The sequence below is a fragment of the Myxocyprinus asiaticus genome, chromosome 21 (assembly GCF_019703515.2).
Source record: "Myxocyprinus asiaticus isolate MX2 ecotype Aquarium Trade chromosome 21, UBuf_Myxa_2, whole genome shotgun sequence".
Lineage (NCBI taxonomy): Eukaryota > Metazoa > Chordata > Actinopteri > Cypriniformes > Catostomidae > Myxocyprinus > Myxocyprinus asiaticus.
The window spans coordinates 40,308,385-40,321,540 of NC_059364.1; positions in this window are offsets into that span (position 1 = coordinate 40,308,385).

Consider the following 13,156-nt stretch of genomic DNA (forward strand, 5'->3'; position numbering starts at 1 on the left):
ATATGAGCTTTTTTCTGCTTTTAAACCTCTGGAATGCCTTGCCCTAAGACTTATATTTGTATGCGTGTTACTGTAAACATGATTTTTTATTGATTATTACAAATTAAGAGACGAATCAAAACGGTGCATTTCAGTTCTTAAGTTTGGCAAATAAAAAGCTTGTGGATTACAGCATATACAGGCTCTTTTGGGTACAACAGAGGGCTAAATATAGATATTAAAAAAGCATCTTCATGGCATGTGCAGGTTTGTAAATGGTGTCAGTGTGTTCCACTGATGTTGCGCGTCATGTGAGGACGACCTTGTGAAGAGAACGCAAGTCTGGCTCGTAAATGGATATGGAGGTGTGAATAGGATCGCATCACAGAGACCTGTTCTGCTTTACCGACACAGCAGTGCACAGCTCTCACGGGTGACCCTGCCTCTGACCTGCGACACCACCACAAAAACCGTCAGTGAAGACCAGCTGAGAATTTCTCCACTGTCAAACGTCTCTTCAATTCACATTGTGTTGTGTGGCAGCAAAAATACACCTGCAGTACAGCCTCTTTCCACCTCTAGATTCCTGACTTTACTCCATATAAGGGCTGTCACGATTATGAAATTTTGGCTGGCAATTTATTGTTAGACAAATTATTGTAATTAACAGTTTAAATGTCTATTCTGATCATGTCAGTTACACTAGCTTAAAACATATACCTGTCCTTTGTCAATTACCCTCATTGAACTTAGAATCATACTAAAACTTAATTTATTACCTTTAAAGGTGGTCTGGTTAAAGTGAACCTTAATTTTCCATAAAGGAAGACCTCTCCTCATCTATGTTGTGTGTCATTAATTTTGTGTGTTAACTTGCAACAGCCAAAAATATTTGGAGCTACGCAGTTCCCCGAGTTTGGATGACAATATATGATGTTTGGAATTTCAAGTGCATCTCAGATAATTATCTCAAATAATGACTTTTAAATAATAGCAATCAGGCAATATGTAATAATCATAACCAAAGTCTCTCCAGGAAGTCAGTCCACTGTCGGCAATCTTTGGAATGCTCTCTGGAGGCTATTTCCAGTCATGCCAGTGCAGCTCCTATCTACTTGAATGGGGAAAGACCGAAATCTCCAAAATGGTTGGTCAAGATTACGATAAAAGAACATATTTCGAATCAGCAATAAAATCGGACAATACTGGAATCATAAATTGTGATTCTTAACCTCATATTATGCTAAACAAAATTCCCTGCTTGTATAGCTAATGCGCATGCGCGTTATAGATTTGATTGACAGATGATATCTGTATCTAAAAGGTGACTGGCACTTTTAACTGTAAGTCGGGACTTCCTTTCTACATCCGTTGACCGTTGAGCGCTCAGAGCTTCTTGGTTGAATGTTCCAATTTCTCCCATTCATTTTAATAGAAGTGGCCCATCTCTGTGAAATAATCTCTATCATAACTGACCTATTCCATATTCGTACTATGTGTGAGATAAAAGACCATCTGCCTGTAATGTTACTGAGGTTTGCAAGTGGAGACTCAAATGTTAGTGAGACATCAAAACAAACCATGAAATGCATGCAGCAACAGATTTATGTGATGAAATGAATATTGTGCCATTAATGGGAGGAGGTGGTTTGCATGCATGTATGCATGTGTGGTGCTGTGATCTGAAGGATTTGGCAGGAGCCCTCTGACCATGGTGAGAATGGGTCAGGAGAGAGGGGTCTGGCCAAGTGTAGCTATGTCTCCTGAAACCACAGAGACGCAGGGAAATGAATAAATAAATATCCCCTCTAACCATGCTGCATGTTCCCATGTTTTGGCAGGGCAGGAAAAGCCAGCAGTCCAGTTACTGCATGCACAATAGTAAGATGAACAGCAGTAAAACTGTGCCTTTTCTCTTCTTTCAGTCATTATCAAGGGTTAAAGGGGTAGTTCACCCAAAATTGAAAATTCTCTCATCATTTACTCACCCTCATGCCATACCAGATGTGTATAAATTTCTTCTGCTGAACAAAAACATTTTAGAAGAATATCTCAGCTCTGTAGGTCCATACAATGCAAGTGAACACAAAAATGTTGAAGCTCCAAAAAGCAGATAAAGGCAGCATAAAAGTAATCCATAAGACTCCAGTGGTTAAATCCATGTCTTCAGAAGTGATATGATAGGTGTGGGTGAGAAACAGATAAATATTTTAGTCCTTTTTTACTAAAAATTCTCCTCCCTGCCCAGTAGGTGGCAATATGCACGAATAATGCAAATCACCCAAAACCAAAGAAGAAGAATGTGATGATTGAGAGTGTGGAAAAGTGGAGATTGATAGTAAAAAAAGACTTAAATATTTATCTGTTTCTCACCCACACCTATCATATAGCTTCTGAAGACGTGGATTTAACAACTGGAGTCTTATGAATTACTTTTACGCTGCCTTTATGTGCTTTTCGGACCTTCAAAATTTTGGTACCCATTCTTTTGCATTGTATGGACCAACAGAGCTGAGATATTCTTCTAAAAATCTGTGTTTGTGTTCTGCAGAAGAAAGAAAATCATACACATCTGGGATTTTGGGTGAACTATTCCTTTAAATTGGGGCAGAAAGGTCAGGAATGGCGTTCCAGCACCTCTGATTCAAAAAAGAAAAAGAAAACAACATAAACATGATGTTTCCGTCTAGTCTGTGTGGGAACCTGGTCCGCTATATTTGCCCAAAGCAGAACTGTTTTAACGGGTTGGAGCGCACACGCACTCCGCTGCCTACTTCTGTTCTAGTTAGATCACAAATTAATATGCAACCAGTGCTCCAAGTGGAAAGAAATGTATGGTGGCACACAACCTGAAACACGTTCAATTATTCAGACTCGGAAAAGGAGACGAGACTAACATAGTGGAGGATTTTAATCTTAAGGCATTGTGAAAACTTAATTTATTGCATTAATTTGTCATTTTACAGTAGGGGCTTTGCTTTTGCACTGATCAGTGCATTACAGCGCACTTGAAAAAACAGACAACCACACATGTGAAAATGCCACCTACAAATTGTCAGCTTTCTCTAACAAGGTGGAGAATTATAGCGGAATTCTGGGAAATAGCATCGGCAGTCCCTCTCAAATTCTTTTGCTGTTTATTGCTCTCTATCTGTCACTCACTCGACGTTGTGTCAATGTAGTGACACTAGGGGTTGCCCTTGGGAGCCCCAAACACCTCTGATCTTTGAGAAAAGGCCAATGGGAATTGGCGAGTGGAATTTGCATGCCAGTCCCCCGGACATACGGGTATAAAAGGAGCTGGCTCGCAACCACTCATTCAGATTTTCTCTTCGGAGCCGAGCGGTTGTGTTCAGCAAGCTGAATTACTCTGCCGATCCATTCACCTCGAAAAGCTGTTGAATTTACGGCGCATTACAGCGGTTTCTCCCCCTCATGCACTGGTGGAGCACTCTAAGCAGCTCTTTGTCTGCTTTGGGGGACAGCGGAAACGGAGCGCTGTCTCCAAACAGAGGATCGCACACTGGGTCATTGATGGCATATCACACCCAGGATGTGCCACCCCCCTTGGGGCTACGAGCACACTCTACCAGGAGTGTGGCGGCCTCCTGGGCCCTGATCAATGGTGCCTCTTTAGCAGACATCTGTAGAGCAGCGGGCTGGGCAACACCCAATACCTTCACGAGATTCTACAATCTATGGGTTGAGCCGGTTTCGTCCCATGTATTGTCAGGTATGAACAGGTAAGTGTGCGGGACAACTGGCCGGGTGTACCGCTTGCGTACAGCACCTTTCCCCTCCTGGAGGGGGAGACGTACACATTTACCCCCCCAGCCGTGTTCACGAGACCGTGGACCTGGATGTCCTTCCTCCTTAGCCCTGTGGCGAGTTCACGGAGAAACTCAATGCCGGCCCAGTACATGTGCTAGTAGGCCCTGTACTGGGGTAGGTGCTCCACATGCGCTGGTTGCTGGTCTGTAACCCTGTGTGATGTATCTTCCACGAGATGGTTTTCCGTTTGGTAAACCCGCATCTTCCTTGGGCAGAGTCCCCTCTGCCACCAGTCGAAGTGTTTGTAGAGCTCCGTCCCCTCTGGGTGGGACCTACCATGGGGACTTCTCCACATGCGACACTGCACATTTCCACGCATCACCTCCCCTTCGGGCAGGGTGTGGTCTCCGCGGAGTCTTCCCCTTGGGGCAGTCGACTTGTTCCCGAGGTGCAGGGGACCGTACAACGCTCGTAGGAGCGTTGGGGCAGGTTACGTGACGGCCATGTGCCCTGGCTACGAGGCACGCAATGGTCTACTCGTCTCGCACCGCCAGTCCATGTAACACAGTTCAGCTAGTTGTGGCATTTCGTATAGGGACCCCTAGTGTCACTACATCGACACAACGTCGAGTGAGTGACAGATAGGGAACATCCTGGTTACTTTCGTAACCTCCATTCCCTGATGGAGGGAACGAGACGTTGTGTCCCTCCTGCTACAACACTGAAGTACCCGCTGAAATGGCTGGGATCTTGTCTCGGCTCCTCAGCACAAAACCTGAATGAGTGGTTGCAAGCCAGCTCCTTTTATACCCTTATGTCCGGGGGAGTGGCATGCAAATTCCACTTGCCAATTCCCATTGGCCTTTTCTCAAAGATCAGAGGTGTTTGGGGCTCCCAAGGGCGACCCCTAATGTCACTACATCGACACAGCGTCTCGTCCCCTCCATCAGGGAACGGAGGTTACGAAAGTAACCAGGACATTCACTCTCAGGTTGAACATTTGAACAGAAACTATATTTTTACATTTTCTGAAGAGAACATGAGTGGCGCTCACCTGTGCAAAACTTGCCGCCAGGATGTCTGAGTGTTTAAGGTGGTTGCCAGAGTGGTTGTTGGGGTGTTCTGGTTGATTACTTGTTGGCCCAATTCAAAATTAATCCCCCAAAGTCGCTATGATATTCTGGTCCATATAGATGCCTCAGATCTCTCCTTCAATTGAAATCTTTTCATTTATTATTTTTTGCTCGTTTTATTGTCTTTCAGTAAAAAATGTAAGTCTGATCACTTAGAAAAGTAATACCACACCTCCCCTGAACAAACCACACAATTCGAGGTATTGTTCATAACACTAGCACAAACAGGATGGGTTTAACACCACAGTTTTAGCTCAAACATATGAGCAACTTTAATAGTGATGCTTGCCTTAACAAACACTACTTATAACTAGACTTGAGCACTAAGTTGAAGCCAGCACCTAAGAGTTGGCAAATGCACCAATAATAGTCATTCAAGTAACGTAAAAACAGAGGGATTCTCTGGATAATTATCTCTTGCAAGTCGGCCGATGCAAGCTTTATACCTCGACGATATCTTTACGTAGCTTCATAAATCCGTTCACATGCAAATCCAAAACCTAGTGAGCTGCCTTGCTATGTACTGCCATAGGCAGTGCCCTAACAGAAATGGAACCTCATAAGTGATGGATTTGAAACAGGCAGCAACTCTGTGCATCATACACATTGGAAAGAGACTCGACCAAAGTCTTTCTAGCAAGTCAGTCCACTGTCGGCCATCTTTGGAATGCTCTCGGGAGACTATTTCCAGCCATGCCAGTGTAGCTCCTATTTACTTGAATGAGGAAAGACCGAAATCTCAAAAAAACGGTTGGTCAAGATTATGATCAAAGAACATATTTCAAATTAGCAGTAAAATATGACAACACTGGAATCATAAATTGTGCCTCTTTACCTTAGATTACACTAAAAAAACAAAATTTTCCCTGCTTGTATAGCTAATGCGCATGCACGTTCTGTAGCTGATTGACAGGCGATGTCTGTATCTAAGTGGTTATTAGCTCTTTTACCTGTAAGGCGGGACTTCCTTTCTACATCCATTGACTGTTGGGCATTCCAATTTCTCCTATTCATTTTAATAGAAGTGGCCTGTCTCTGCTAAATATTCTCTGACTCTGACCATAATGAACATGTTGAAAAATATGCGCAAACCCTTTTTGAAATGAACAATTAAGTTAACTCAAGTGTATCCGAGGTGCAAGGAACGTGTTTTAAAAAAAGTTTACTTGATTTTTGTAGAAAATGCTATAAATGTTTTTACAAAAATGTGTGAAGCCAACATGGACACAACGTTTACATTTCGACAAACTTGACACATGTGGTTTAAACTAGATTTTTAAAGCATTTCTTATTTTTAATCACCTTGAAACTTATTTGTCAATGACCCATAGATACTTTTTGGTATTTAATGAATTATATTTATAATCAACATTTCTTTCACTTCATCCATCATCTTAAATAATCTTTTCACCAAGCTTGTCGCAATGCATTCTGGCATCGGCTTCTCTGCAAAGGATGCTTAGTATTTGGCCAAAGAAGGTACGTATCTTAGAAGGCAGCATAACCATGCTTCACTACATATGTAGGCAGTTCACTAAATTTTGGAACAGAGCATGTATTTAATTGGCTCTCAAAAACATTGTTCAGATTAAAGGTGTTCAGATGACCACATAAGGTCTAGTCTGGCATGAAGCTGATGCTGCTCGTGGAGATGATAATGACCCTTAAGCTGTAAGCACAGACATGTTCATATTTTATTCATGCAGTTATGCCTAATGGTACACACCTTGCCGTTTTCTAATCTCAAGCAACTGTAGCAATCCTTTATAAGGGTCTTCATGAGGAGTGAACACACACACACACACACACACACATACACACAGTGCTCCAGGGACCCATCTGCCACCTCTTTATTAATTCATCAGACTTAAGCATCACTTGGTCTGAACTGGAATCAAATATGTGATTCTTTTCATCTGTGATATCTCTTTATTCTTCAGTCTACACATCTCATGTTTCTACAGAAGCTGCCGAGGGCATTTAACATGCCTAAATCTTTGTGTAATAAAAATAAATCTGCCTTCTTTGTAATGTGTAACATTGATTTTTACATGGTCAATACTACATTTCAAAGGTGCAAATGTAAAACATTCTAACATGATGAACAGGAGTGTTTGTGCTGTAATCTCAGATTTTATAAACAATGAGGATTTTTGCCTATTTTAACATGTAAATATGTCCCTTAACAAATTCACTATTAACAACACTTTCCTATTTGGGTGAATGTTACAAAAATATGTCCAGGTCACATTTCATCCCAAAAAAATAAAAAAAATAAAAAGGAAAATAAATCAATTTAATTGTAATTGTAAAAAAGAAAAAGAAAATATATTGCGCTTAAAGAAATCAAAGCCTATTTTAGGACCATCAAGACATTATTTTCATGAAACACATTTAAACTAGGGCTGTTCATTTAACGCAAATAATACGCTGAAAATATTAATACAATTAATCATGTCCCCGGAACGTAATATGGAATATGTAATATTCTTACCATTGGAGCAATTCACGCTAGAAGTGGCACCTGTTTTCAGCACAGGGCAGTAAGCGAAACTATATGGACAATGCGATGCTGTTCAAAACAAACCACATATTAAGCTTGCTTTACACTAGCAACAGTACAAGATGTTGATGCATTCTTGCGTCAAACAGCTGGACAGAGTGTAATTCTGTATCCCGGGATCTCGAGATGTGTCGAATTTCAAACTACGTTTAACTTAAGACAGTGTCCTAAAAACGCTGTGTTTATGACATGACACAGCCAAAGCAAGACGCTCCAAAAGTGTCTGTCTGACACATGTACATGGACCTTGTCCTTAGAAAAGCCCTTAAAATAAATCTTTCTCAGACAGATTGTTGAATTCAACTGTAAAATGGATTGCTGTGAACTGTAGACCAATGATAGGCTTATGTATTGTCTTATCAATGGTTTACTTATCTGACACAATAATGTAATGCATTTTAATTATCTAAATTATGAAGTTTATAATATATATTATGTTTATTATTATTTAAATATAACTATTTTTAATTAATCATTATATACTGAGTTATTATATGAGGGCCTTTCTCAGCAAATATTTATATACATATTAACTGTGATTAACCCTATGACGCCGTGTGTATCAAATATGAAAACACAATGTTTGACAGCTCCTGTTTCACTCTCTGTTCAAGCTGACGAGCCAAACAACCTATGGTATGTAAATTTCACATGTTTATGGTACCATCTAGTGGTTATTTGTGAAAAAAGTGATTTCAATGTTTATATCGATCTATTTAAAATGGCGGACTTAAGTGAGTCTTATGCTGGGATAAATGACAGCTTATTTTAATAAAGTAAAAGTGACAGTAATGATTATATTGTTACTGATATTTTAAAATGAGTATTTGCTGAATATATGCAACTTGTGCTTGGTTAAAATTGTGTATATTATTTTATTGAAAACCCCCCTTTGAAATCCATCAGATATGATACAACAGGCTTTTGAGGTATATCTCTCAATCACCATTACACTCCATTCATGCCCAAAAAAAAAAAAAACACAGAGCTTTGAAAATTCTGACACATACATTTTATAAAATACATTTAAAGTGTGAACTAATAATTCTGTGTATTTTCATATATGCAGCCTGCTCTGTCATTATAAAGATCTCATTATTTTACATTACAACTATTATGATGTCATCTTACCATAAGTTCCTGAGATCCAGTGAAAAAAAGTTTTACAATTTCCATTTTTTAAATGTCAATATAGTGTTTGGTGCATAAAATACACATGATAAAAATTGTTTATTGAAAAAATTATGTTTTATTCATATTGTATTTGATGTGCCGAATTGAACTGCGATACATTTCAATCCATATTTATAGACCAAAAAGAGAAAGTTGTCAACTCTCAAATATTTTGTATCTCTGAAAAGCCCAGGGAGTCCTCTGATAATACCCCAAGATTTACCACTGTAGCATGTATGGGCTAAGAAAAACCTACACAAAAATGAATTGCTGGACCTCAGTAGGATAATGACATTTAAAGCCTAATGTATCAAATATGATGCATTAAAAAAAAGAAACTATTTATTTATTTATTTTTTAATGGTTTTATAGTTTGTCTAATGGTACTAAAAACAGTTTAATGTAAAAAAAAAAAAAAATCTGACAATTCTTTCATATGTCAGGCTTTACATTGATAATTTGATTTATTAATCAGCATATCATACAAGTAATTCCATTAAAAACAATGTCATGTAAATAATTTCACAATGCAAAAAAAATAAATAAATAAAAAAATAAAAAATAAAAAAATAAATAAAATGACCTGGACATGTTTTTGGCACGTTTCAAGAGATTCACCCTGGCATGCTGTGGCTCAACACCACATAAAGATAGTCCCTCCTCTTTTAAAAAAAAAAAAAATATATATATATATATATATATATATATATATATATATATATATATATATATATATATATATATATATATATATATATATATATATATATATATATCTGGTGAAATGTGTGACTCACGTGTCACTGCCCACCTTCTTTATGAGTTTTGGTCCCTCTTAAAGAATGCCTTTTTCTCCAAATCAGCCTCTTCTGACACATACAGAATGTGCAGCTGGTCTGCAAACTGGACAGAACAGACTGCAGTACTAGCATATTCACTACTGCACGGAGAGCATAAACACTAGCCTCACCGTAAGGTTGATACTGCCCTCCAGTGGTCAAAAGAGCTACAGTACATCTATAAAGACCAGCATGGGATTGTTTAACATTATGTGAGGGATTTTAAAAAATGTTGCACTTTTGAAGTAGTCATTTTTTTTTTATGTATCTTAAATCAATTATCTTCATAGTATCAAAAGCAGATGACAAAAGATATGATGGAACATTCTGTATTCGGAAATAAGCACCTGCTTCTTTTTATCAATATGGCAAGTTAAGGGCAGGTTACATTAGTAAGTAAGCAAAACGAGGCAAAAACAATAATGTATAGCTTTCCCCACCAGCTCATGTGGGGTCCCCAAAACTTATTTAGACACTTAAAATGGATGAATATCATTGCATTATATAACAAAATATAAAAAGTGGTATATACAAACAAATGAGACCTTTTCTCAGAACTAGCATTGCTTTTTTTTTTTTTTTTACAATTACTTTTAACCTTTTAACTGATTCCAAAGTCACATTCAGTGGAGAAGTCAGTTCCCTTTAAGTCCACACAGGTGTCCTAAAAGAGTACAGGTGTCATTCATCATGTTAACTACTGACATGTTCCAAATTATATCTGACTAGCAGAAAGTGCCAAATATTATTATTTCTTTGTCTTTATTTTGAACAGTATACCTATTGCTTTATTACTTAAAACATAATAAACTTGTTGTGTTGAAATGTTTTGCTTGAAAACTGAGCTTGTGCTGTCTTTATAATAAATGCTGCTTTATTTGTTAATTTCTCTAATGCAATCACATTCATATACCTCATATATTCATAAACTTTTGGGGGCCCTTTTTAATAAAAAAACGTAATTGTTCTGGCTAGAGGTGGTTATAAATTTTAACGTTAGTACAACACAACTACACCTCAGTAAATTTACCCTGTGGGGCCGACACAGAAACATTCCTTTCATGCCCCTGAACCCTGTCCAACCCCTCCACCGGCAGGGAACAATGAATTCCCCATCGTCATCCATGTGTGCAGGTAAAACTCCTTTACAGTGGTAACCCATAAAATAAGCCAGTCTTTGAAGATCCTAGTTGAACTAAAGGTGAATACAGTCATGACATCTACCCTACAATATTAATGGCACAGCTTATTCTACAGAAATGCTGTCTGCAGCATTTCAGATGGTTCACCTGGCACCTGCCTGTGATAAAAGAGATAGTATTAGGGTCAACGACAAAAAAGTATGTCCGAAAACTAAAAATGGGTAATCTTTCTGAAAATCTAGTTTAGAATGCATGTGCGTTTCATGCGTTTTTGCCATATTCAACAAAAGCTTTGATTTAATGACTCTAAAAATGTATTTAAAAAAAAAAAAGTGGAGTTAACAATAAAAAACTACCATGTCAATCTTAATCATTATTGTCTAAAATTTGTATTTATTTATTTATTAAAATTATCATGATGTTTTCCTGGGGTTTAATCAATTAAAAACCTGAACAAACCTTGCCATGTCCTAAAAAGGTCAAATTAACTGACATTTTAAAGAGACTTACTTAGCTTGACACAAAGTAATGGGGGACTACAAATGTCCTATTCACTTTCAAGTCGGTCTCTCTACGCTGTGTTTGTAGCTGATGCTATGGAAACTCCTCACACGAGTGACAATCTATGAAGCTTGTATAGAATCAATCTATTGGCAGATGGTGCTTAATGCTCTGCCCCTTATAATATGGAGCACAGCGAGGACAAGATGAGGAGCATGGAGAATTAAAGGATGAATTGTCACCAGATCAGGCTCTGCATCTCTCCTCTTCTCCCTCTGAAGCAGCCTCACCTGTTCAGCTTTAAGGGATTTGTCAAGTTTGGCAGTTAAGATGAGGCAAGGGACACTGTTTCTGGAAGCTTCTGATTGTGAGAGCTGGTCCCACCTAGGTGAGGCACTTACCAGAAGAAGGGGACAAAGCGGCCTCTAAAACTTAGTTAATTGAGGTTCCTACAAAGGCAGTCGAGAAACTCGATTAGCTCAACCCTGATGTGCCAGAGCATTCTTGGCTTGATAAACAGTTTTTACAGAGTTAGTACCACTCAGAGTTCCGCCGCCTGGTGCTGTTCTTCCCAGCTCGTTAAGACTTGCAGCTCTCCCTATTCAGCGAGAGTTAGGGTCCCTGATGCAGCTGCCTTTATGCCATTGGATCGTGCCGCACAGAGAGGTTACTTAGAGGTTACCCCAGTTGTAGAGGCTGTGGTGGCTCATTTGTGCCCCTCATCTGCAGCACTTTCTTGGAAATCTAAGTCAACGCTGCCTTCCAAGCTGTGTTGGCTAATATCCTCCTTGGTTGGCAAGGCTTACATAGCGGGTCAGGCTGGTTCAGCTCTGCACACCATGGCAGTCTTGCAGGCCTACCAAGCCAAACTTTTGAAGGATATGGACAAATGTGGTCTGGACCCTGAGTCCTTTACAGTGTTTATTTTAATGGATTTGGTGCTCTGGGCCACCAAAATTACTGTCCAGATGACTGGCAGGTCTATGGGCAGCCTGGTGTCTATTAAGAGAAATCTCTGGCTAAATTTGTCAGAGAGGACAAAACCTTTTGCTTGTGTCTCCAGCCGCAGAATAGTCTTTTCATGGACAACATGAGTGCCATCGAGAAGTTCCAGCCAGCCAAGAAGTAGTCGGTGGCCTATAAGCACATCCTGCCAGACAAAGATATAGTGCAGTCAGCTCACTCCCGGTCCTCCTCAGGGAAGTGTCCCATGAAGGAGGGTGCCTGAAAGGCTTCAGTTCTTCAGGGAAGGTGGGGACAGAGCCGCAAGTGAAACCACAATTGCCATTGCAGAGGAAAAACTGTTGCTTTCTTTGGGTGAGCGTAGCATTCCTGATGGTCTGCAGACCTCAAAACAGGGACTTAGTCCAACATAGGATTGTTTCCAGCCCCAGAGCTGCAGTCTGCCAGGGGTCTCCAGCTAGCTACTGTGCAAGTTTGTGTCCGACAACGTACTTTAGTTCACAACGCGGCTGCCATTCTTTAATTCTTTCCTCCACTGTGGTGGTGCAGAAAGCGGCGATTTTAGCACCAAGAGGTTCAGTCTCACCTCTACAAGGTTGTGATAAAGAGCATGCCAGCTTGTGACATGAGAAATGGCTTCTACTGCTGCCATTTCCTGGTCACCAAGAAAGACAGAGGGCTGTGGCCCATACTGGACTTGATGCACTTGAATCGGACACTGAGAAAGTCTCTTTTAAAGATGGTCACTGAGAGACAAATTTTGTCTCACATCCATCCGTTCAACTGTTGTTGTTTTTTTGTTGTTGTTTTTGTCGGTGGAGCTGAAATACGTGTATTTTCATGTACAAATAACCACTCACCACATTCTTGAGATTTGCCTTTAAGGGTTTGGCGTTTCACCCTCAACTGAGCAAAGAGTACCGTAGTGTCCAGTTGGCAGGTTTCCTTCTAGGGGATGAAACTTGACTCATGACTATGATAGCTCCCCTGTCTAGCGCCCACGTTCAGTCTAACCTTCACTGCTTGACAAGGTTCAAGCTGGGAGTAGCTTTGTCGCTGCAAGTGTTCTAGTGGATGTTGGGGTTACTGGCC